The 23,908-nt window shown below is 44.3% G+C and overlaps 1 protein-coding gene and 1 pseudogene across 2 annotated transcripts in view; both read left to right on the top strand.

The window, feature by feature from the left end:
• The window catches only part of SHISA9 (shisa family member 9), a 286,934-nt gene that overhangs the window by 65,763 nt on the left and 197,263 nt on the right, over positions 1–23,908 (top strand). The window lies entirely within an intron of this gene.
• Positions 16,474–17,328, top strand: LOC139008234 (protein PIMREG pseudogene; annotated as a pseudogene).

Below are 23,908 nucleotides of genomic sequence, written 5' to 3'. Positions count from 1 at the left end.
TAAACATTGATTTTAGAGAGACTGGAAGGGCCTGATACATAGTAAGCACTCACAAAATAGTCACTGAATGAATGAGTGAGTGAATCGAACACTCATCCCACGAGACAGAGGCTGACCAAAGGAGACAGTTGGGGAGAGTCATGGGAATTTGGAGAGAGTCTGGTCCCTGGGAGTAAGAGGGGTACTAATTTTTCATCCTAAATGACAAGCCCAAATATTGAAGCAAATATTTCAGCGATGACCCCCGCTGACCTCGTTCCCCCTCCAGGTGCTGAGTTTGTGCAGGGAAGGCTGTGCGGGCCCAGCTTGCCTGCTTTGCAGGCTGTCTAGTAAGTCGTGAAGCCTTTGTCAGGAGTCAGGAAGCTCAGGCTGCCTCTGATCGTTGATAGGGAAGAAAGTGAATGGGAGAGACGGAGGCTGTGCCCAGCTCTGTGGGAGAGGCAGGCAGAAGCCCGCGCGTCTCTTGGCGGGCTGCCTGGTCTTGAATGGGTAAAAGGTCTTCCCATGAAGCATGAGTCAGCCTCTGAAGCTTGGGGAGGGGGTGAGGGGAACTGTGGCCTAATTTGGTGCATAATTGTGCAGGCAAGCACCCTCCCTGTGCTCTGGGGATGCTGTTGTTTAAAAAAATTCATGAATCTCCTTACTCACCCTGTGCTGTTGTGTGGATCATCTCTCTTCAGGAGGATGAGCACTGAGACCCACGCGCGCTGTACCCGATTATTTCTGTGATCGCCATTATTATTAATGCCATCATTGTTGTTCTTGGGGTGGATCTGTAAGGCAATTAATCAAAGCAGCCTAAGTAAAGAAAATCCTATAAAAATGAAGAAAGCCAGTATTTGGCAGACTTTCCTAGCTCCTTTTCAGCTCAGTGTTCAGCTCAATTTTCGTGGTACCCATGGAGTTATTTATATTAGCTTTCTCGTTAGAGGATTGCTCCATGGATTCTGGCCTGTTTTGCATTCTATTTGTCTGTTGATTCTACAAAAAAATTTTCTTGTGTCCTTACTCTATGCTATGGCATTTTTAGGTTAGTGTGAAAATTATTTGGAACTAAGAACTACCTATGCATCTCTCTCTCTCTCTCTTTCTCTCTCTCATTTCTTTTTTTTTTTTTTTTTTTTTTTTTTTTTTTTTTTTTTTTTTTTTTTTTAATTAAATCTTTATTGTTCAGATTATTACATTTGTTCCTCTTTTTTCCCCCCATAACTCCCCTCCTTCCAGCTCCCACCCCACCCTCCACCCTCACTCCCCACCCACTGTGTTCATCCATAGGTGCATGATTTTTGTCCAGTCACTTCCCGCATCTCCCACACCCCTTTTTCCCCCAAGAATAGTCAGTCTATTCCCTTTCTATGTCCCTGATTCTATTATAATCACCAGTTCATTCTGTACATCAGGTTATTTATTCACTTGATTCTTAGATTCATTTGTTGATAGATGCATGTTTGTTGTTCATAATTTGTATCTTTACCTTTTTCTTCTTCTTCCTCTTCTTAAAGGATACCTTTCAGCATTTCATATAATACTGGTTTGGCGGTGATGAACTCCTTTAGCTTTTCCTTATCTGTGAAGCTCTTTATCTGACCTTCAATTCTGAATGATAGCTTTGCTGGATAAAGTAATCTTGGTTGTAGGTTCTTGGTATTCAGCACTTTGAATATTTCTTGCCATTCCCTTCTGGCCTGCAAAGTTTCTGTTGAGAAATCAGCTGACAGTCGTATGGGTATTCCCTTGTAGGTAATTGAGCCTCTTTCTCTTGCTGCTTTTAAGATTTTCTCTTTGTCTTTTGCTCTTGGCATTTTAATGATGATGTGTCTTGGTGTGGTCCTCTTTGGATTCCTTTTGTTTGGGGTTCTCTGCGCTTCTTGGACCTGTAAGTCCATTTCTTTCACCAGGTGGGGGAAGTTTTCTGCCATTATTTCTTGAAATAGGTTTTCAATATCTTGCTGTCTCTCATCTTCTGGCACTCCAATGACTCTGATATTAGACCGCTTAAAGCTGTCCCAGAGGCTCCTTACACTATCTTCACACTTTCGGATTCTTTTTTCATTTTGCTTTTCCAATTGGGTGTTTTTTGTCGAATCTTTGGTTTGATTATTGTACTCCTCTGGTCTGCTATTGGGTATAATATTCTTTATTTCAGTCCGTGTATGCTTACTTTCTAATTTCTTTATCGTAGCATCGAGGGTCTCATTAGTTTTCGTGAGGCTCTGCACAAATTTATGGCAAGCCCTCAAAATTGCGATTCTTAGCTCCATATCCTCCATTTCTGTCATGTTTTTTTGTCTCCGCATCTTTTATGCTTTCTTGGTGCACCCCCTTGTGGTCTCTGTGCGCAGTCTTGTTCTAGCCAAGCCTTAATTGTTGTAGTTAACACTAGAGGGGTTTGACCACCAGGCCGGCTGGCTGTGGAAATCAGCTGTGTGGAAAACGTCTGCCTTCTGGGGAGGCGCTAATCCAGCCTTTGCCTGAGGCGATCGGCAAATGGCTGTGCGCAGGTTTTGGGCGGGGCGGGATCAACAGGGCGGGCGGAGGGAGCAGTTATGGCCACACTCAGTCCCGTTCCCAGAGGCTCTGCTTCTCAGAACCCCGGCAGCCGCTGCAAACCTCGGAGAGAAAGCTGCCCTCAGGTCCCAACTGATGCCGGATAATCCCGCTTCTCCCGTTTGAGTCTGGGTCCCTAGAGACTCGCCCGGATCTGGAGCCCAGAGTCTGAGACTCACTCCCGGCAGAAAACGACAACCGCGCCCTCAGCCACCAGCCCGCTTTGCGCGCGCACCTCGGTACCTTTGTATTTTCCACACTGCGCCGCCTCTGGGCCTCGATTTGCTGTTCTCTTTCCTTCTAGTTGTAGAGTCTCTCTTCAGCCAGCCTTCCTGTGGTTCTGGGTGATGTCCGTTCAGTCTTTTAGTTGTATTTTTGAAATGGTTGTTTGCGGCAGCGGTCTCCGGTGTTTACCTACGCCGCCATCTTGGTCTCTCTCTCTCTCTCATTTCTATCTCTACCTCTCTACTAGTAGATATCTACATTGATATCTATATCATTTGTATCTATGTCTCTCTCTCTTTAGTTCTGTAAACTTTGGGGGTTGCTACAGAGTTAGCTGAGATTCAGACTATACATTGTTAACCTACATGTACAATACTCTCATTCATTCATTCATTCATTCACTCATTCATCCATCCAACAGGTATTTTCTGAGCACTTGTTGTGGCCAAACACCATATTTAGTGCTGGAGCACAAAACTGTATAAGCTACAGTGCCTCCTCTTGAGGAGTTTTTGGTTAAGTGTGGGTTGTTGTTGGGGGCAGGGGTAGGTGGATGGGGAGACAGATGAACCAACAAATGAATTGCCAGAGACTGTGATCAAAGCTATTACAATCACGTACACAAAGTATTGTGAGGGGATCAGAGCTCTCAGCTCTGTCAGAATAGTTGGGGTTTATGGAACTTTAAGGGTTATGAGAAATATTTAGGTAGGGATGACAAGGGAAGGGCATTCAGGCAGAGGCATGGCATTATGAATAGGCCTCGCCGAGGCAGGACTTGGTGAGTGTAACATAGAGTTTTTGAGTGAGGAGTCTGGGAGGAGCTGGATGATGACCCACATATTTGACAAGATTCTTGGTCATCCTCGAGGGACTTGAAGTCAAACTCGCTGGCCTGCCTTATAAAGAAGGATAATAGCTTCATTTATTTGAGCAGCATTTTGGGCCAGGGAACATGAAACCAATACAAATTTCTAGTTAAACTTTAATTCCTGATGACCCCGGGCATCCTGACGAATCTAAGTTTTACTGTGATGCTCAATCACTTCCACTTGGCAACATGTCCCAACCAGTCATGAGTTGCCTTCCCCACTGATGGCTCTAGGGAAGGAAACTCATTAATTTTTGAAGAGTGTGGCCCTGTAGATTTCTTCTGTCCTTTTGTGGTCATTGCCACATGTGCATCATCTCTTAGCCTGAGAGGTCGGAGATTCAGCAACGTATTCCGCTACCGTCTCAACTGACTGGCGGAGATTTGGAAAGATGCTTAATTCCTCCAAAATTCAATTACCCTATATGTTTGGGCCAAAGCTATTTGCCTCATTCTCAGGATATCTCTGAATCAGCCCAGGTGTGCTGAACGGTGGCTGTGGTTTTCTATTGCAAAATGCCTTTCCAGGGGTGGAGTATCAAGTGGTTTTCAGGGAGCTGAGCATCATGGTGGGAGACAGTAAGACCTCGTGGCTGAGTCAGACCACCCTGGCTCCAGGCCTGGCTTTGCCTAGAATGTCCCCCTCGGTAGAGAAAATGAGATCGTGTGGTGGAAATGGGCAGATGTCTTGGGGCCTCAGAGGAGAACGGCTGAAGGTAAACCAGTGAAGGCATTTAGAAAGAGGTGCTACTTAAGATGACCCAAAAGAACATCTCGGGTTGCATAGTTTCTCTGGAGGAGCGTGAGTAATGTGGGAGCAGAGGGAGCAGTATGGGCAGAGAGCATGTTGGACATTTTTCCGGGATCAGACTTGGTAGGAGGATTGTGTGTTGGTCAGGATAGTTGGTTATGCCACAGTAACAAACATTCCCCAAATCTCAGTGGCTCAAAACAAAAGGCTTATTACTCACACAACAAGTCTATTGCACGGAGGTTCTGCTCCAAGTTGCACTGTCCCAGGAACCCAGCTCATGAAGGCCTCCATTATCTCCAAGGCAGGGGAAGAGAAATTGGCAGGTCATGCAGTGGCTCTTAGCTTCCACTTACATGTCATTGGCAAAAGCAAGTCCATGGCTATGCCTAACTTCAAGGGGCTTGTACAGTCAGGTCCTCCCGGGAAGGAGGAGCCTGGGAAATGTGAGGGTACAGAGGGAGCTACTACAGAGCTCTAACACTGGTTTGGAATCCTTTGGTTTCGTATCCTTATATGATGATATGTTGAAGATTTTTGTGCTGGATGACTGATGATAATGATAAGGCTGCCGGTTTTACATGAATTAGAAGTTGAGTCTTCATAACCTACTCTGCATGGTAGATTTTTATCATGTCCATTTAATGTATGAAGGCACGGAGGTCCCGAAAGGTCAGTCTAAATTTGCCCGAGGCTACAGGTTGAGGAAGTTTTGGGTTCATGACTTGAATCCAGGTTTCTCTTGTGTCTTTCCAGTTGAAAGGAACGTGGCAGCTCCTGAACATGGGCGTGTGTGGGAGGTGATGTTCCCACTGTGCTGTGAGCTCCATGAAGGCAGGACATTTCCTTTCTCATTGACCACTGTGTCCCAAATGCCTGAATAGCTCCTAGTAGATGCCAACCAATGTCTTATGAATGAATGAGAAGGGGAAGATACTGTACTAGGCACTGGGCATGGAAACGAAAGAAATGGCCCCTGCTCTCAGGGAACTCATGATAGAGCAACACTTATGGTGGAGAACACAGTCCAACTTGTTCAGATAAAGCTTGTTGGGAGCTCACACCTGAGCAAAATTGTGAAGACTGAGAGGGAGTTATTCATCTTATATGAAGAGTGTGGAGAGTGGGGAGGAAGCTTGTAGAGGGGCTGGGTGGTACAGAGACAGAGGCTGGAGAGAGAGGGAGGAAGAGAGAAAGAGAGTACTTGAAAATGGGCAGATGACACAGCAATAGGATACTGTTCTCCAGAAAATAAAATGGAAGCCTTAATTTGGCCTACATCTAGATCAAACTTTCATTAGCCCAAATGGCGCCAACTTGCTATGGTGAAGCAGACTGCTCACTGTTTATTCTGGAAGAAACAAACCTGACTTCTATTCCCCCCTGGGGGAAGAATTTTCATAAATGCGGCCCTCTTTCATCAAATTGTGATTGCTGATTTATATAGAGAAGGAAGAGAACTATGTAACTCAAGGAGTGGATGTTGATTATAAGTGACGTCTGAGTATTATTTGAAGTACTCTGAATTTAATTATGCTCCATGTAAATGGTAAATAATTTGAAACATTAGGCAATGGCTGTATTTCAATGCCCCAGATCAAATGCCAGTGATGCAAATTGCCACCTCCATAAAACTCCCATAAAGAACAATTAAAGACAACAGTATTTGTTTCCAGAGTAATCTATTTAATATCTAATGTGAATGACATTATAAACAGCCTCAAAGAAGTGTAGTTACCTTGAATGGGGTGTAGGGTGTGGTTTGATTCGTTGCAGAATATTTGGTTTCTATGTTTAAGGAGGTGAGACATTTTCTGTTAAATTTTTTTTCCCCATTGCAATTTGACAGAACCTGTACCTGAACCCCCTGCTTTAAAAAAAGAAAAGATGGGCCTGGCCAGTGTGGCTCAGTGGTTGAGCATTGACCTATGAACCAGGAGGTCATGGTTTGATTCCTGGTCTGGGCACATGCCCCGGTTGCGGGCTTGATCCCTAGAAGGAGGCATGCAGGAGGCAGTTGATCAATGATTTTCTCTCATCATTGATGTTTATATCTCTTGCTCTCTCTTCTTCTCTTAAATCAATAAAAATATATTTAAAAAAAAGAGAAAATGTTTAAAAAAGAAAATAAAAAGGATGGGTTGATGGGTAGCTGAGAGATAGATAAAAGGATAGATGTGTGTGAAAGAAAATATGCCCAAGTGTTAATTGTAGAATCTAGGTGTGAGTGTGTAGGTGTTCACCATACAATTCTTTCAAATTTTCTGTATATTAGAAAGTTTCTGTAATAAAATATTGGGGAAATAAAACAGTATCTTTGAATTATGGGATGGTTTGTGATCTGTTTAGGGACCACACTTTGAGTAGGACCTAGGGACTTTTAATTCTGTGTTTTTATGAATGTAATTTCTCATTTCATTTGGTGTATTCTTTAAAGACAGCATCAACTTTCCCAAGGCATTTGATCATCTACATCTCTATGTCTAGTACCATCTTCTGGATAGCTTGCCTTTTATTTAGGTAATTCATTAAAAATTGTTTTCTGGGTAGAGCATTGTGTGACAAAACTTTGAGGTCTTTTATGCCTGAAAATATACAACCTTGATTCCTCTTCCCGCTCAGTCTCCATATCTAATAAACCACCATATTCTGTGGATTCTACATGACATTAAATCTTCAGATACCAACCTCTTCTCACCTGTTCCCATTACTTCTGCCTCCATGGAGTTTTGTCTGGGTTAGACAGCCACATCCTCCTTGCTGGTCTTTATCTGATCCCTCTCTGATCCTTTACATGGCTGGCCAAGTAATCCTCAATGTTTATTCATGAAGCACCTTTTGAGTATCTGCTATAACCAAGACCCTGTGCCCGGGGATGGGACCTCAGATGCACAAACCTGGACTGATCATAATCTTTTGATTGATAACACTCTCATTGTTCCATACAGGACTTGCTTTTGTGTAGTTAATTATGTTTAATAGTTATAGTTCATTATTATTTTAAATAATGTAATAAGCACCTCTGAACTCATGTGGCAAACAAAAGCTAGAATATTGACAATAATGTGCATCTAATCACAGGGTTCTATACCAGCTCCTCACCCCTTCCCTGGCTTGCTCTATCCTAGTCAACCACCATTCTCAGTCCAGTTCATCATTTGCTTTCTTTTTAAAAAATATATTTATTGCTTCCATTTATATTTCTAAATGTTTATATTTTAAATACTGGTTGCTTTTAATTTTGTAAAATGTGCATGATGCTGTTAATCTTTTGCAACTTCCTTTTTTTCTCACTTACTAAGATGTATTCATAATGTTGTTATAGTTCATTTGTTTTGGCTGCTGTTTATCCATTCTAATGTACTTTACTATGTCTCACTTTTTTTATCTTTAATTCTTGCTCTCTTTTTCAAAAGTGGATGTTTCTATCTCCCCTCTAATAAGATAAAACCTAACATGTTTTTCCATTCCTTTGTCTCTTCCCTCCCTACTACATTGATATTATCTCAGTGGTTCTCAACCTTGGCTGCACATTAGAATCACCTGGGAATCTTTTTAAAATCCTGATTTCTGGGCCACATCCTCCGGAAATTCTGTTGCTTTGTTATGGGGTGGGGCTACAACATTAGTAGCAAAGAAACAGAATTTCCAGAGGATGAGGCCCAGAAATCAGGATTTTAAAAAGATTCCCAGGTGATTCTAATGTGCAGCCAAGGTTGAGAACCACTGTATTATCTAGATTACTGCTTCTCAAACTTCAAAGTGCATTGAAATCACCTGGGGATCTTATTAAAATTCAAAGTCTGTTTTAGTAGGTTGTGGGTGGGCCCTCAGTTCTTGCATTTTGAACAAGTTCAGGTGATGTTAATGCTGTTGGTTGAGGGACTACACTTTGAGTAAGATCTTTTTAAGGACTTTTAATTCTGTGTTTTTATGGATATAATTTCTTATTTCATTTGGTATATTCTTTAAAGAAAGCATTAACTTTCCCAAGGCATTTGATCATTTACATCATTATGTCTGGTACCATCTCCTGGATGGCTTGTCTTTTATTTGGCTAATTCATCCGAAACTGTTTTTCGTGTGGGGCATAGTGTGGCAAATCTTTGAGGTTTTTATGCCCGAAAATATACATATATATGTGTTTTTTAATCCCTACCTGAAGACATGCTTAGAGGAAGGGAGAGAGAGAGAAAGAGATTGAGAGAGATTGAGAGAGAGAGAGAGAGAGAGAGAGAGAGAGAGACATTTATGTGAGAGAGAAACATCAATCTGTTGACTTCTGTAGGCTCCCCAACTGGGGGTCAAACCTGCAACCAAGGCATGGAAATTGAACCAGCAACCTTTCGGTGCACAGGAGGAAGCTCAACCAACGAACTACACCGGCCAGGCCCAAACTATTTTTTATCATATCTTCATATTTGAATGACAGCTTTATTGAACATAACATTTTAAGTTCTATGCTTTTTCATTTAATTTCTTGAAAATATTACTTTATGTCTTCTTGCATCCAACATTGCTGATGAAAATATTCTGATGTCAGTCTTATTCTTTCTTTTTAAAAATGTTATCTTCTCTTTCTCCTTGGATGCTTTTAGAATTTCCTCTTTGCTTTTGATAATTTTTAAAGTTTACTATAATGTGTCTAGATGTGGGTTTTGTTCTTTCTCCCTTTTTGAACGATTTAGACCCCTTGTTAAAAAATTCTGAGAAATTTGTTTTCAGATTTCTTCAAATATTTACTCCTCTCCGCTTTTATTTCTCTTGTTTGGAATCTTCTTATTTTGATGTTAGTGATTTCCTCTGCCCTCCATAACCCTTAACTTCAAAAGATTTTTTTTTTTTGCTTTCTCTTCTTCCTTCTAGAAGATTTCCTCAAGCTTGTCTTCCAGTTGATTACTTCATTCTTCAGCTGTATCCATTCTACATCCATTTATCAATCCATTGTGTTCTTTATTTCAGCCATTACATTTTTCGTGTCTGATAGTTCAGCTTGGTTCTTTGAAATATTTTCTTGTTTTTGTTGCATATTGTTAATGTCTTCTTTTATCTCCTTAATATGTTTAATAAAAGGCTGAATTAAAATTCTAAGTCCATCTGTTCTAATATTTTTACTTCTGTTGGAATCTGTAACCCAGTGTGTTTTTCTTTTAAAATCATTGTACTCTTCAAATGTCTAGATTCTGCTGTCCAGTATGGCAGCTGCTAGCCACACGTGGTCATTTAAATTTAAAGTAATGAAAATTAAGTAGAATTAAGAGTTCAGTTCCTCAGTCGTACTAGCCATATGGCCAAGTGTGCAATTAGTGGCTGCATTTTGGTCAGTGCAGATTTTAAACATTTCCATCATCATGGAAAGCTCTCCGCTGCACTAGACTCTATTGCCTCTGGAGAAAACCATTACATTTCTCTCCTTAGCACAGGTCACTTATGGACGAACCTTTGCCTACCTTTTGAACCTCATTTGCTGCTAGTCTTTCACACTGCTTTTCCATTGCTCCCAGTTCCAGGGCCTGCTTTTCCAGGGTGCACTGTCCTTTTGTTCAGTGGCTCATGCCTACTTATCCATTCCGACTGGGTTCATGCCCTTGCATCTTTAGGACCTCTTCTCTGATTTGTTTTGCTCATTTCTTTCTCCGGGAAGCTGTGGCACCTGGTAAAGTATAAGATGCTCACTCAAGAAGTGTTGGGTAAATGTGAGTGTGATAGGTGCCAATATTTTCCCTACTCACACACAGAGAAGCTGCCACCCCACGCAATAGCTGCCCGGTTATAAGGTGAGATCTTGCCCATCCCATCATCACATCTGAAGGGATGAGAAGCCAGTTAGACTTTTTACTTTTGAGATTTTGGACTAAAAGGCCCAGACACTCTCACTGGGTGGTAACAGCTGCCACTGAATGTAGTTATCGATATGGGTTGGCGCAAGTCTCCCATCCTGGTATTTTCCTCCAGGTGCCATTGAGAACCGGATTTGAGAGGGCCCTTTGCCCTTCTGCAAGCCTGATGAGACAGGGAGAGCCAGCCTGCAGGAAGATGCTTTCAGAATATATTAGACGGAGAGAGATGCGGAGATAGAGCTCATGTGGCTGGTGGTAGAGGGCAGACTTTGGAGGACGGGGTGTGGATTGCATTTTTTATTTTGTTAAATCCTTACCAGAGGAGGATACTTTTCCCATTGATTTTTTTTTTTTTTTTTTTTAGAGAGAGTGGAAGGGAAAGAGGGAGGTTGTCAGAGAGAGATAGGAACATCGATGTGAGAGAGACACATCCATTGGTTGCCTCCCGCATGTGCCCTGACTGGCGCCAGGAATTGAACCTGTGACCCAGGTACATGCCCTTGATGAGAAATCAAACTCATGACCGTTCAGTGTGCGGGCCGATGCTCTACCCACTGAACCACACCGGTCAGGGCAGGGTGTGAATTCTAATTCTGCCACTTGCAAGCTGTGAAACCTTGAGAAATTTCCTTAACTTGGAGTCACAGTACCTGTCTGAAAAATGGGGATGTATGTAACCCAGGGAGTTTTCGTGTGGGTAAACTGTGAGATAATGCAGGCAAAGCATTCAGCATAGTCTCTGAAACATAGTAGGACCTCAGTAAACATTATATTTGTTAATGTGGTGCCAGGAGAGAGGGGTTTCGCTTTTTTTTTTTTTTTTAAATATATTTTATTGATTTTTCACAGAGAGGAAGGGAGAGAGATAGAGAGAAACATCGATGAGAGAGAAACATCGATCAGCCGCCTCCTGCACACCTCCCACTGGGGTTGTGCCCGCAACCCAGGTACATGCCCTTGACCGGAATCGAACCCGGGACCCCCCAGTCCGCAGGCCGACGCTCTATCCACTGAGCCAAACCGGCCCTGGCAAGGGGTTTCGCTTTTTAACTTTCCAGTTATTCACCCTTTTGAGTCCTATTTTCTGTGTCCGATTCTTTTAATTAAAGTTCTTTTTAGCACAACCTAGCTTGAGTGGCTTTCTGCTTCTTATAACCAAATGGTACATAATTAAGATAATGAGTGCCTGTTGGCTCTCGGCATTGGATCCTGTTCATGACTCCCATATTGGCACCCGTTCCACTTGGCTGTTGGTGATTTGTATTTAAATACTTGGTAAGTAACATTGATTTTGAAGCTCAAGACCATCTTGGACTCCCCATATGGGACATGGCATTCATGCAATCCCAGCTTTTCCAGCCCGGGGCCCCCGTCCTTCTTACCAATTTGCTCTTGTCACTCCATTGTCATTACACCGATTCCCATCTCTTTAGGCTTTCTCAATATTGGCGCCTCAAGCATCAAGGAAATGAACAGAGGCACTGAGCGGCAGAAAGAAATGAAAGGCACATTCAATATCTTTCCATGGTAAAAAATTGAAGCCCTGTAATGTATTCAATCATCTTTCTTATAGAAGGATTTCATATGAAATCTCAGTGGCCTTTCATTGTGCCCCCAAATATGAGCTCAATGAGCCCAAGTTCGGCGAACAGTCAAATTCTCTCTTATTTTCTGGTATCTGTATGAATAAAGCTGAAGACCCAGGGACAAGGTAACTGTCTCGATAGAAGTAGGAATGGGATACTTTCCTTAGATTAGAGCTGTGCTCAGGTAATCAGCTTTTGAAGATGGATTTCCAGATGATCTTTAGAATATCAGGAAAGGAGATCTACCCCCCACCGTGTAGTAGGGAAATTGGTGCGTGGAGTGTGAAGGCTAGGGTTCTGGAAAGTGCTGCTGGGCTGAGATAAGAATGATGGATGCGTGCTTTGTCCGGATCTCCCTTGAATCCTTAGGCGTGCTTCTGTAGGCTCTGCTTCTCAAGGTCTGCTCCTCTGATTCTCTTTGAAGGACTTCCTTGGGCATCTGTGTGCCCTGAGGTCCTGAGTGGTGCAGGCCTATGAGAGGCCGTTCTTTTGTGTCAAGTTGGAACTAACCCTGAAGCTTAATTTATGTATAATCCAGAGCTTGACTGGGACCAGGCTGAGATGGGCACTTTCCCTAAAATCACCCCCTGCTCTGTTTATTCCCCTTCCCTGTCCTGCTTCCCACATTCCTTACTAGTTTCTTCTGCAAGCACTTCCTTTCTAATACCTTGCACATGACCCGAATGGCACATGAATCCTCATCTCAGGATCTGCTTCTGAGTCGTGTTTGCATCGAAAGCAGGCAGTGTTGAGTGGGGATGGGGTTGGAAAGGACATGAGCTGTGGCGTCTGGCAGACTTGAGATGTATTGGAATTTTTCTGTTACCAGTGCTTTGTGGTGAAGCCTTTTCCAAGCTTCTTAAGCTCTCTGAGCCTCAGTTTGCTCATCTGGAAAGTGGAAAGAACATGACCCGCTTGAGAAGTTGTTGTGAGGTTGGACATGACATCGGCATTGATCCCGAGCCCATTGTGAGCCTCTATACATTTTAGCTCTTATTACCCTTTGGGATGGAAGGGGATGAGACTGGAGGCAAGGAGTTCACCCAGAAATAAACTGCCTAATAAGAGAAATGTTGAGCACCTGAGCAGGGACCCCGTGGCACCTTAGGCACTTGACTATACTCATCGTTTATACATATTTCTTTCCCGCCTAAGGATTTGAGCTACATTCAGCTGGTGTTGTGGACAGTGCCGGCGCTTCACTAAATATCTTTAAATTTTTATTTATTTATTTATTTACCAATTTTAATGGTCCCCAACATTTGACTTTCCTGGGCCTTTGCTTCCAACAGGCAGTACCCATGGCTCTTGCTCAGAGGACTTCCCAGGTTCCTCCTGGAGCTTCTTTGTTTTGCTTTATGTCCTGTGCTCAGGACAGCCCTTCACTGGTGACGTCCTGTGCAGGAAAGCCCACTCTCTCGCCTCAGATCAGACCAACAGACTCCCCTGTGGGATCAGGTGGAGGTTGTCACCTGTGGGTCTTGGATTAAAACCCTCATGCTGGCTGGGCTTCCTTCCATTCTCTGTTCTGCTTAAGTGGCTTCTTTACTGTTTTGTTTGTTTGCTTGTCTCCCCCCTTCCCCCCCCCCCCCCACCCCTGGGAACAGTTTCTTAATAAATCACCCACATACAAATCCTGCCCTCACTCTACTTCTAGGGAACCCTGTTGACGACAGTTGGTATGCACAAGAGCACCCCTCATGGGCATTAAACTGCTGAAACACTTTTATGCCAGTTGAGAAATAGCCAAGTGCTCCTCGCCACCCTGGTGCTTCTCTTGGATTCCCTAAACCCATGACTTTTTAACTAAAAGGATATCAGCAGGGGACTTCCAGAACCTTCTCCAAAGCTATGGTCAGTGTCCATTCTGATTGGTCAGTAGATGCGCTGTTAGGGTTGTTAAATACTTTGTCTCTCATTCTGTCAAATAGGCACACATGGGGTTACTCAGAAGTGTGTGTGAGTGTGTTTTGTGTGTGTGCATGTGAGTGTGTGTGTGTGAATGTGTGTCCCAGGAATTGAGAAGAGCAGGCAGGCTGGCCCAAATTTATCATTTTTGTGGTGGCATTTCTCCCGGACATCACAATGCCTCCCTTGTTCAACAAAGCCTCAAGCACTTGGTCTGCCCAAACGTCCAGGCTCATGCCAGGCAAGAGGAAGAATTGGCTTCTGTTGGAAATCAGCACAAGAGAGTCCATTCAGCTGGAGCATCACCCAGGGTGACCCTGGGGGGCTTCTGGATGAGCAGGTGTTCAGGCAGAGGAGTCACAGGGAAGACACCTGTCTGTTCTGTCAGGTGAGGCTGGGAGTGAGTGTGGTCAGGTGTCCAGCTCTCGTCCTCAGTGCTCATCCTCAGACAGGCCGGCATTAACCACAGTGATTTCCTCACCACTATTTCCTGCTCCTGTTAAAGGGCTCCCTTCCTTCTTCCTTTCTTCCTTCCCTCCCTCCCTCCCTCCCTTCCTCCCTCCCTCCCTTTCATTTTTTTGTGGGGAGATGGGGAAAGTGCGATATTGTTTTTAGAAGGGATTTAGAGTCTCCTTTCCCTTTAGAAAATGGATGAATTATTCTTTACAGCCACGAGTCTTTTATGGTTTTGGGGGGAGGTGGTAAAAAAATAATGGAAGTGTTTATCTTGATTCCTGAGAAAGTTTCCTCTAGATCTGGGTGGTGATGATGGGGGACATTCAGACCTGGTGAGATCATGAGCCCTGAGGGCTGCCCGACTGGATATTGGAGGTGATGGCTGAGTCACTGGAAGGGTCTCACCCACCTGCAGGTCAGACAATCAGACTTTCTTCCCAGGATCCATACATCTCGTCACCCAGATTTTAATCGGGGTAATAGCTAATATTTATTAAACACTAGCTGTTGTTCCAGGCCTGGTTCTAAAGGTTTCCCCTTATTTTGTCCTGCCAACAACCATATAAGGGAGAAGCAATACCATTATTATTCACATTTTACAGATGAAAATTCTGAGGATTAGAGAGGTGAAATAATCAGCCCAGGTTCTCATGGCTTCCAAGATCTGGAGTTAAAACCAGATAGCATGGCTTTAGGGCCTGAGCACTAACTTTGACCTGATGATATTGCTTCCTCTTCTCACTTAGATGGTATCACACTCAAATGACGTGTATCTGTGTCCTCCATATCTATCTTCTCCACTGGATTCTGAGCAACTTGAGGCCAAGGAACTGTTTCTTGGCCATCTCAGTAGCCTTAGGACCTACCCAGGGCCTGGCACAGGTAAATCAGTGCTGAGGGGGAGAGAGAACGGTGGTCAGAAGCATTGTGATAAGCCCCGGACCACCTGAGCGTTCTTGATGAGGCTGAAGACTTACCTTTCATCCTTTGTGCTGATGTTCCCTGGTCTGCCTCCTATTCAAGATTTCAAAAAGACTAATTCTTCTTTGAGGAAGGTTCTAGTTCTATGTTTGGAGTAACATTTTAAAAAAGCAATTAGGGCTGCCATTTCCTCTAGTATTTGCTGGGTGCTTCCTGGCACCATTCTGAACAGTTGGCACATTGTAGATACTATCATGCACCTCTCGTAGTTGCGTAGGTCCCCCAAGTAAGTAACTCACCCAGAGTCACAATAGCAAGTATGTGGCGGACCCAGGATTCACCTTGAGGTGATTGGTCCTCAGTTCTTTTCTGATGCAATAAGCCATTCTACTTGTCTAACTACATCAACACTCAGAGACCCAGAAAGGCCAGGGAACTGGCAGAACGAGGCAGCGAGGTCTGCACATTCTTTCAGCCCATCACAATGACCCTACTTACCCACAGTTCTCTTGGATTCTCCTCCAATGACCTGGGACTCCTGACTCCCCAGGTTCCAGTCCAAACAGACCACAACAGGCACAGCAACATTTCCAGATCTGACTCCCAGAGGCTCTTTTTAATTTATTTTTAAATATATTTTTATTGATTTCAGAGAGGAAGGGAGAGGGAAAAGGAGAGAGATAGAAATATCAATGATGAAAGAGAATCATTGATTGGCTGCCTCCTGCGTGCCCGCAACTGGGCAATTGCCCTGACTGGGAATCAAACTGTGACCTCCTGGTTCATAGGTCAGCCCTCAACCACTGAGCCACACCAACTGGGCCCAGAGGCTCTTTATAAAAGCCTTCATGGGTAGTTTAAACTGTTAGGCATTTAAACTCTTCATGGCTGTTGACACCTCAGTACTCTTGACTTGAAGCTCTCTCAGTGTCCTGTCCAATTCAAATAATGTTTTCCCACATGTTGTCCACTTCTGCCAAGTGGATTTTTCATCCCTGTCATTCTGTCACAAACTCCCAATGTCAGGTCCCCAATCATCAGCGATCACTCATGCTCAGGCAGTGTCTCTCTCCAGAGAAATCAGATAAGCTCCTTCATTGCGTATTTGTTTTCTTTTTAAAATATTTTAATTAAAAAGGTAGTACCTGTTAATGAGAACTAACCTTGAACTAAATGCTGACAACCTACTGGGCACCTTGCTAAGCACTTTACATGCATAATCTCATTGACTTTTTACCACTCTTTGCAATAGGCACATGGCAATGTCCATTTTGCAGATGAAAAGTTAGTAAAGTTAAGAATTAGTAAATTAGGCTCAGCATCTCGCAGGCGTGGGAGCTTTGGGGGTCTGGTGAACAGAACAGACAGATGGCCTCTCGGTGGCCCGGCGTGAGCACGTCCATGCGCAGGAGGTCTCTCCACGACCACCAGCAGCTGGAGGAGAGCGATGAGCTGCAGCCTGCAGCTGGCCATCTGGAGGCCTCCGACGGAGCCCTGGGCTCCCTCTGCAGACAGTTCCAAAGGAGGCTGCCCCTGAGAGCAGTCAGCCTCAACCTAGGGGCGGGCCCCTCCTGGAAACGCCTGGAAACCCCAGAGCCAGAGCAGCAGGGCCTCCAGGCTGCAGCTCGCTCAGCTAAGAACGCCTTGGGTGCCGTGTCCCAGAGAATCCAGGAGTCCTGCCAAAGTGGCACCAAGTGGCTGGTGGAAACCCAGGTGAAAGCCAGGAGGAGGAAGAGAGAAACACAGAAGGGCGGTAGCCCCCCAGCTCGCAGCCTGAGCCAAAGGAGCACCCGGCTTTCTGGAACCGGCCCTGCCTGCTCAACTCTGGGCCCCTGGGGGTGGGAGCGTCACCGCCGCTCCACCCAGACGGGCCCACGTGCCCACCCTCTGCGGAGGTCCAGGAGGGAGGCCGCCTTCCGGAGCCCCTACTCCTCTACAGAGCCCCTCTGCTCCCCCAGTGAATCCGACAGTGACCTGGAGCCCGTGGGGGCAGGAATCCAGCACCTCCAGGAGCTGGACGAGGCCATTGCGGCTGAAGAGAGCGCTGACATGGCCGTTTCTCTCCTTCGAGACTGATGGAGTGCCCTTCAGGGAATGCCCTCCTCCTGAGCATCTTTCCTCGCAAGCATCTTTCCCAGCGTCCTCTTCCTCCTCTCCTCCTCCTCCTACATGAGCGCGTGTGCAGATTTGGAGGCGCGTTAAAGAACTGAGACTCCTGGAAAAACCCACAGAGCTGACGCCCAGCAGAGTGGGCAGCGTGCTATCTTCCTACCAGCTCAGACCTGAGCTGCTGACCTCACCCACCACCTTCCAGCTCCTCATTCTGGGGGAAGGCTCTGGTGTCCTCCTCCCTCCCCGCTGAAGCACAATGAGGGGCAAGAAGAGAGCTCCTTCTTGCAGGAAGTGAGCCATACCTGACCCCTACACCCCCACACGTGGGATCCATGCCTGCGCACCCTTGAGTTCCTGGAGGAAGCCCCCAGGAGCTGGCAGTGCCCCTGGGCCACTGCTGACAAGGACCTGACAAGCAAAGGCCCAGGTGGGGGCTGATCAGGGGCCTCTGCTCTCCTGCTTGGACCACATCTGAGCCCCGCAGAGACCGCCTGCCACAGCCCAGGAGGTGACTCCCCGCAGACCCAGTTCCTGGGTGCACAGCTCCCATGCCTGCCCCAAAAGAAGGGATGGTGCTGGGAGCCGGTCCATCCTTGCTGCTTGACACAGTCACTGCAGGGAAGAAACATCTGCACAGCATATGTTTCAAGGGATCTGGCGTATATGGCATACTGTTCTTAATATGTTTGCTCCCCTTCTTGGCGCTATGTGTTTTAACCAAGGTCACCTCTCCAAGAAAGGTTGTTTCCCCAGGTAGGGATTTTTCCCTGAAGTTAGGGAGGGAATAAAATCCCTTAACTAAGTGCCAGGCGGGTAATCACTTTAACTACGAACAATCACGCTTAAGCTACATAATCTTTACTCCCTGGAATGGAGATAAGAAATACCCTAACCTTTGCAATAGAAATTGACAGGATTAAAATCAACTGGTATGAATACAGATGTAACAGGACACAGAACCTAGAGACAGGACTTGGCTGGAGATCCTACACAGAACCTAGAGAGAGAACATGGCAAAAGATCCTGGATAGAACCTGGCTACAGAACTTGGCTGGAGAACCTGGCGACCAAACCTGGCTACAGAACCTGGAGAACCTAGCAAGAGAACCTGTACACAGAACTTGGCTGGAGATCCTGGAGGGAGAACCTCGCTATGCTGATGAAGTGAACCCTGTCTCCGTGTCTTTCCTTCTTCGCCGACTCCATCCACACCTTTGGGGAGCCCCTGGACCTGCTGGGGTTGGACCCCAACAGGATGGGAGAGATATCCAGGCTCTGAGACCTGGGGCCTACGGGTACCCATTTATGTTCTCAGCACCGGGCACTGTGGGTGGCAGCGAGGAGTAGCACTGCTCAGCAATTTCTGCCCTTTGTAAATTATTTAAGAAATCTGCTTTGTCATTTTATTTGAAAGAAATCAGGGCATAACTTCCCTCCATAATGTTGCTTTTCCATAATAAGCCTCTGAGAGATTGAGGGAGTCTCAGAGGGAAGGCTGGGGTGGGAGGGATTAAACATGGAACTTATATGCACATATGCATAGTCCATGGACACAGACAATAGTGTGGTGAGGGCCTGGGGGTGGGGTGGGGAGAGTGTGGGGAGAAGAGGATCAATGGGGGGAAAGGGGGGACATCTGTAATACTTTCAACAATAAAGATAATTTTTTGAAAGAAAAAAAAAAAAGAATTAGTAAATTAGAGCTAGAAAGTAGCAGTTCTGGGATTTAAAGCCATGTTTTTCAGACTAGAAATCCATTCTCTGGGATTATAGAACTAATGGATGTTTTAAAAAAGAAAACAGCCGAAACCGGTTTGGCTCAGTGGATGGGGCGTCAGCCTGCGGACTGAAGGGTCCCAGGTTCGATTCCGGTCAAGGGCATGTGCCTGGGCTGCGGGCACATCCCCAGTAGGAGATGTGCAGGAGGCAGCTGATCGATGTTTCTCTCTCATCGATGTTTCTAGCTCTCTATCTCTCTCCCTTCCTCTCCGTAAAAAATCAATAAAATATATTAAAAAAAAATAAATAAAAAAGAAAACAAAAAACTGCTTTTTATCTTACTACCTACAGATTATCACAGTAGGCACTTGCTTTATTTCTAGTCAGTCTGATTTTCTAAGAATATGTGGCTAATTAAATAATTTTGTTCTTTGCTTTTTTTCACTTACCATTTTCTTATAATTAGGTTTCCATGTCATTAAATACCCATTACAAGCAACATTTTAAATTAATACATAACACTTTGTCATATGAACAGACCATAACTTATTCTTTTGTAAAAATAAATTTTATTATAAAATTTTATTACACTTAAACACATTTAGGTGGTTTTAATGTTTTTATCCTTAGATCAGTTGTTCTCAATGGGAATTTTACAGTGTCTTTGCAATGTTGAGGAACATTTGCCAATGTCTGGAGAGAAGTTTGATTGTCATGACTGGAGTGGGTGGGTGTGCTCTTGACCTCTAGTGCAGAGGTGGGCAAACTTTTTGACTCGAGGGCCACAATGGGTTCTTAAACTGGACCGGAGGGCCGGAACAAAAGCATGGATGGAGTGTTTGTGTGAACTAATATAAATTCAAAGTAAACATCATTACATAAAAGGGTACGGTCTTTTTTTTTTTTTTTTAGTTTAATTCATTTCAAACGGGCCGGATCTGGCCCACGGCCCGTAGTTTGCCCACGGCTGCTCTAGTGGGTAGAGTGTAGGGATATTGCTAAACATCCTACAATGCACAAGACAACCTGTTTGACCCCAAATGTCTATAGTGTTGTGGTTGAGAAACCCTGACCTTAGGTATACCATCATGATGGACATCCTTGTCCATTAAACCAAACATACTTGACAGACAGAACTATGGTTTTCTTATATTTGATTCCCAGAAGAGGAATTGCCGAGTCAAAAATTATAACCTCATTGAAGGATGTTGAAACATGATATTAAATTGCTTTCCAGAAATGTAGAAGCACCATTTTTCCAACACCAGAATCTATTTCACCCCACTCTAGCCTAGCGTGGGAAAATATTATGCTATAACCCTTTGTTAACTTGAAACCTGAAAAAAAGTGCTCTCTCTTTTTAATTTGCATTTTCTTTGACTATTAAAGAGTGAGCCCCTTTTCACATGCTTATTGGTTGTTTGTATTTCTCCTCCTGTGAATTATCAGTTCATGTCCTTAGTCCATTTTTCTACTGAAGTTTTAGGCGTTTTTAATTGATTGGTGGGGAAGTATTCCTTTTCAAACCTCCTTTTTGGATTTCAAAGGCAACTCAGAACATATATTTTTGACTCATTATGCATAACTTATGAAACCTTGTTTGGTAAGAGCTGTCTACTATGATGGCTGTGGTTTCTTGGGAGCCTTTTCTCTGACAGATATAGAGAAGCCATTGAAAGTTGATAATAGTCTTTGAAGATGAAAACATCTTCACCTGGGTATAAATGAACGTCCTTTTTAACTGAAGAGAAGGAGATGAAAGTGCCTGAAGTTTGGAGTGTGAATTGAAAACGGAGAGCCAGGAAGTTCAAGAATGTTCTCAAACTGACTGACGGAGCCCTGGTCTCTGGCTGGGAAACAAAGTTGTTGTAAATGCTCAATAATCTCGCAATTGACATCACTCTGTTCATTACTCTAGCAGAGTGGGCTCGCAGAGAAAGATAAGCTGGGCCAATCTTCTCTTCAGAGGAGTTCAGAAGGGGTCTTAGATATCATCCAAGGCCTTGTGTCCAACAGCACCCACCTTACGTCCCTGAGATTAGAGGTAGACATGAATGAACCCATTTCCTCTTAATATTTGTGCATTTATTTTAATGTACATTAGAAAAAAAGACTTATCATTACCTTATCAATCCCATGGATATTATTGATTAGGTTGGCAGTAAAGTAGATATTAAAAATAAAAAAGGTCATCCAGAACAGTGCATCAATGCCCAGAGGAATGTCTGGGATATTATAGGTGCTCAAGACATATTTGTTGAATAAATGGATATAAATAAAAATATTTAAAAAGTAGCATGGGTGGTATGTAGATACTTTGCAGTAAAAACTGTGAAAGTGGTAAGGGAATGAAAAGTTTGAGAAGTAGTGCCACTAGCTTCCTTGACTTTAGACAAGAAAACAGCCGTCTGAGGGAAAAGCATTGCCCAAAGTCATATGGTCAGACCCAGAATCTGGTCTTGATCCTGAATTTTCTGTCTCAAAACCCAGGGCTCCATTAGTCATAATAAAAGTTGTTTCCAGCAGTTTTCTCATGGAATTTCCTTCTTCACCATTATAACTGTGGTATCTATAGGTGTCACTCTATCATTTTTGTTTTGGAAAATGACAAGCTGTGCCTTGCATTTTGCAAAGGGCATGCCTTCCAGGGATAGCCAGCAGTTACTGAATGCTCACCATATACTAGGCAGTAATTGAGCACTTCCCATGCTTTATCTTATTGCTTCCTTCACACATCACTCTGAGGAAGATACTAGCATTATCATCCCATTCTACAACTGGGAAAACTGAGGCAGAGAAAGATCGCATCATATTTCTAGTGTACTACTGTCTGTACTATCTATTTGGCCCTTATGCAGGCACTGCCTGTGACATAATCCTCATTTCCATCTTGGATCGTTAAGGAATTCACTGAATTCCTTAAAGAGATTACATGTTTCACGGTGGGGGTTGGGTGGAGGGGAGAATGGGACAGCCTCAGGCCCTCCATGAGCCCTGCTCTGTGCCCACTTTCAGATGTATTTTGTGCAGGAGGAAGGAGTTGATTTTCTCCTCTTTGGAGCTGGTTATGTTGCAAATAATGGAGTGTGACAGGTTTTCTCAGGACCGGAGAAATTACCCATGGGTTTCCTCTTAGAAAGCAACATAACACAATAGTTAATTGTGTGGACTCTTGAAATAGACACAAGTGATTTGTACCTGGGCTCTGATTTTTCCTAGTGATGTGACTTTAGGCACATTACCTTTCTGAGCTTTGGTTTCCTTGGATTAATATTCCTGGGTCAGGCATGAGGATGATATAAGAAAGCACTTAGGTGCTCAGTAAAAGGCAATTTGCTATTTGTTCAACAACCAGTCATTGAGCACCTACTATGCAAACTGTGTCCAATGCTGCTGGCTTGGTTATGGGTAAAAGACAGCCCCTGCCCACGCAGACTTTATCTTGTAGCAGAGAGATAGACATCAAGCTTATAATTGTCCAGCTATATTTTCAATTTGTAATAAACATAGGTTATTTAAAATTAATATGAGGAGTCCATTTAGACTAGGGTCCCTTGACATTCTTAGTAAGGGTATTTTAGCTTAGATCTGCAAGATTAGTGGGAGGAAGTCTAGGTAGCAAGGAGAATGGGGAGGAGGTGGGTTTCAGGTAGAGGGAGGGAATGGCAACTAGAATGACTGGGAGATAGAGAAGACAGTGGTGAGTTGAGGGGGTGCTGAAGGAAGGCAAGGGAGGCTGCAGCATGAATGAAGAAAGAGGGTGAAGGAAAGGAAGTTTGATTCCCTATGGGGGTCCATGTACTCCCGGCTAAATAGCCTTGCAGCTTTTGTAGGACCTTAGAGATTGGGATATGGAATTTGGATTTTCCCCGAGTGCAATGGGAAGCATTGGAGCGTTCCGAATGAACTGACCAACACTGTCAACCGGTCCTGCTCGCTCCTGTGTGGAGAACAGATTATAGGGGTCACAGGAGGCAGGGAGACTAGTTGGAAGGCAAGAGATGAATGTGACTTGGACCAAGGTGGGAGCAATGGTGATGTAGAGAAGTGGGTGGATCTGGGATACATTTTGGAGGCCATGAGAGACTGTATCATTGTTCAGAAAATATTATTTTCCCCTCTGCCATGGGAAGAATGCACTTCCGTACTCCACTGTTTTTGGTCTTGGCCACATGACATGCGTTGGCAACAGAGTCGAGTCTGAGAAGAGGCTTTTAGAGGACTCATAGGTCTGTAAGCCTTTTGTGTTCCTGACATTTGCCATGAGGATGGCAAGCCCCGGATTGGTGGTGGTGGTGGTGCTCCATCACCCTGGTCTGGAATGATGAGAGACATGCCATAGACCTGAACTTGACCTACACCTTGAGACTAAGCCCAGCAGAGTCAGGCAGAGCTCTAGTTGACTCCCTGCAGTGTTCAACCACTAAGATTTTGGAGTTGTTTGTTATTGCAGCAAGCCCTGACCCTTAGAGAAGTAGAACAAGTATGATCAATGGATCGTGGTCAGAAATATGATGTCATGGGTGAGGGAAATAGAGGTGTCAAGAATGATGCCCACATTTCTGGGGTAGGCATCTGGATGGATAGAGTTGTCGTTTACTAAGATTAAGACCATCAAGAGTTCACTTTTGTCCTTATTAATTCAAGATACCTGTGAGGTACCCAAGTAGAGATGTCAGTTCTTGGGGTCATGATAGAGTTCTGGGATAAAGATATGCTGTTTCTTTTCTACGAGCAGGTAAACAATATTCAAAGCCGCAGGAGAGATAAGATCATTTGGTATGTCTGGATCTCTTGAGGATGCTTGCTGAGAAAGCAGGTGCCTTGCCAGCACCTGTGGCGATTCTGACTCAGTAGGCATTGAGCAGGACTCAGGGCTTTGCATTTTTAGGAATCTCCCCAGGTGATTCTATGGTAGGGAGTCTGTGGACCACGCTTGAGAAACATCGGCCCGAGAAGGGCTGCCTCAAAT

The sequence above is a fragment of the Myotis yumanensis genome, unplaced genomic scaffold, assembly GCF_028538775.1.
Source record: "Myotis yumanensis isolate MYYU_CA2020_CCGP unplaced genomic scaffold, mMyoYum1.0.hap1 SCAF_4, whole genome shotgun sequence".
Classification (NCBI taxonomy): Eukaryota; Metazoa; Chordata; class Mammalia; order Chiroptera; family Vespertilionidae; genus Myotis; species Myotis yumanensis.
The sequence above is the reverse complement of the archived record's forward strand: the minus strand, read 5'-3'. Positions and strand labels throughout refer to the sequence as shown.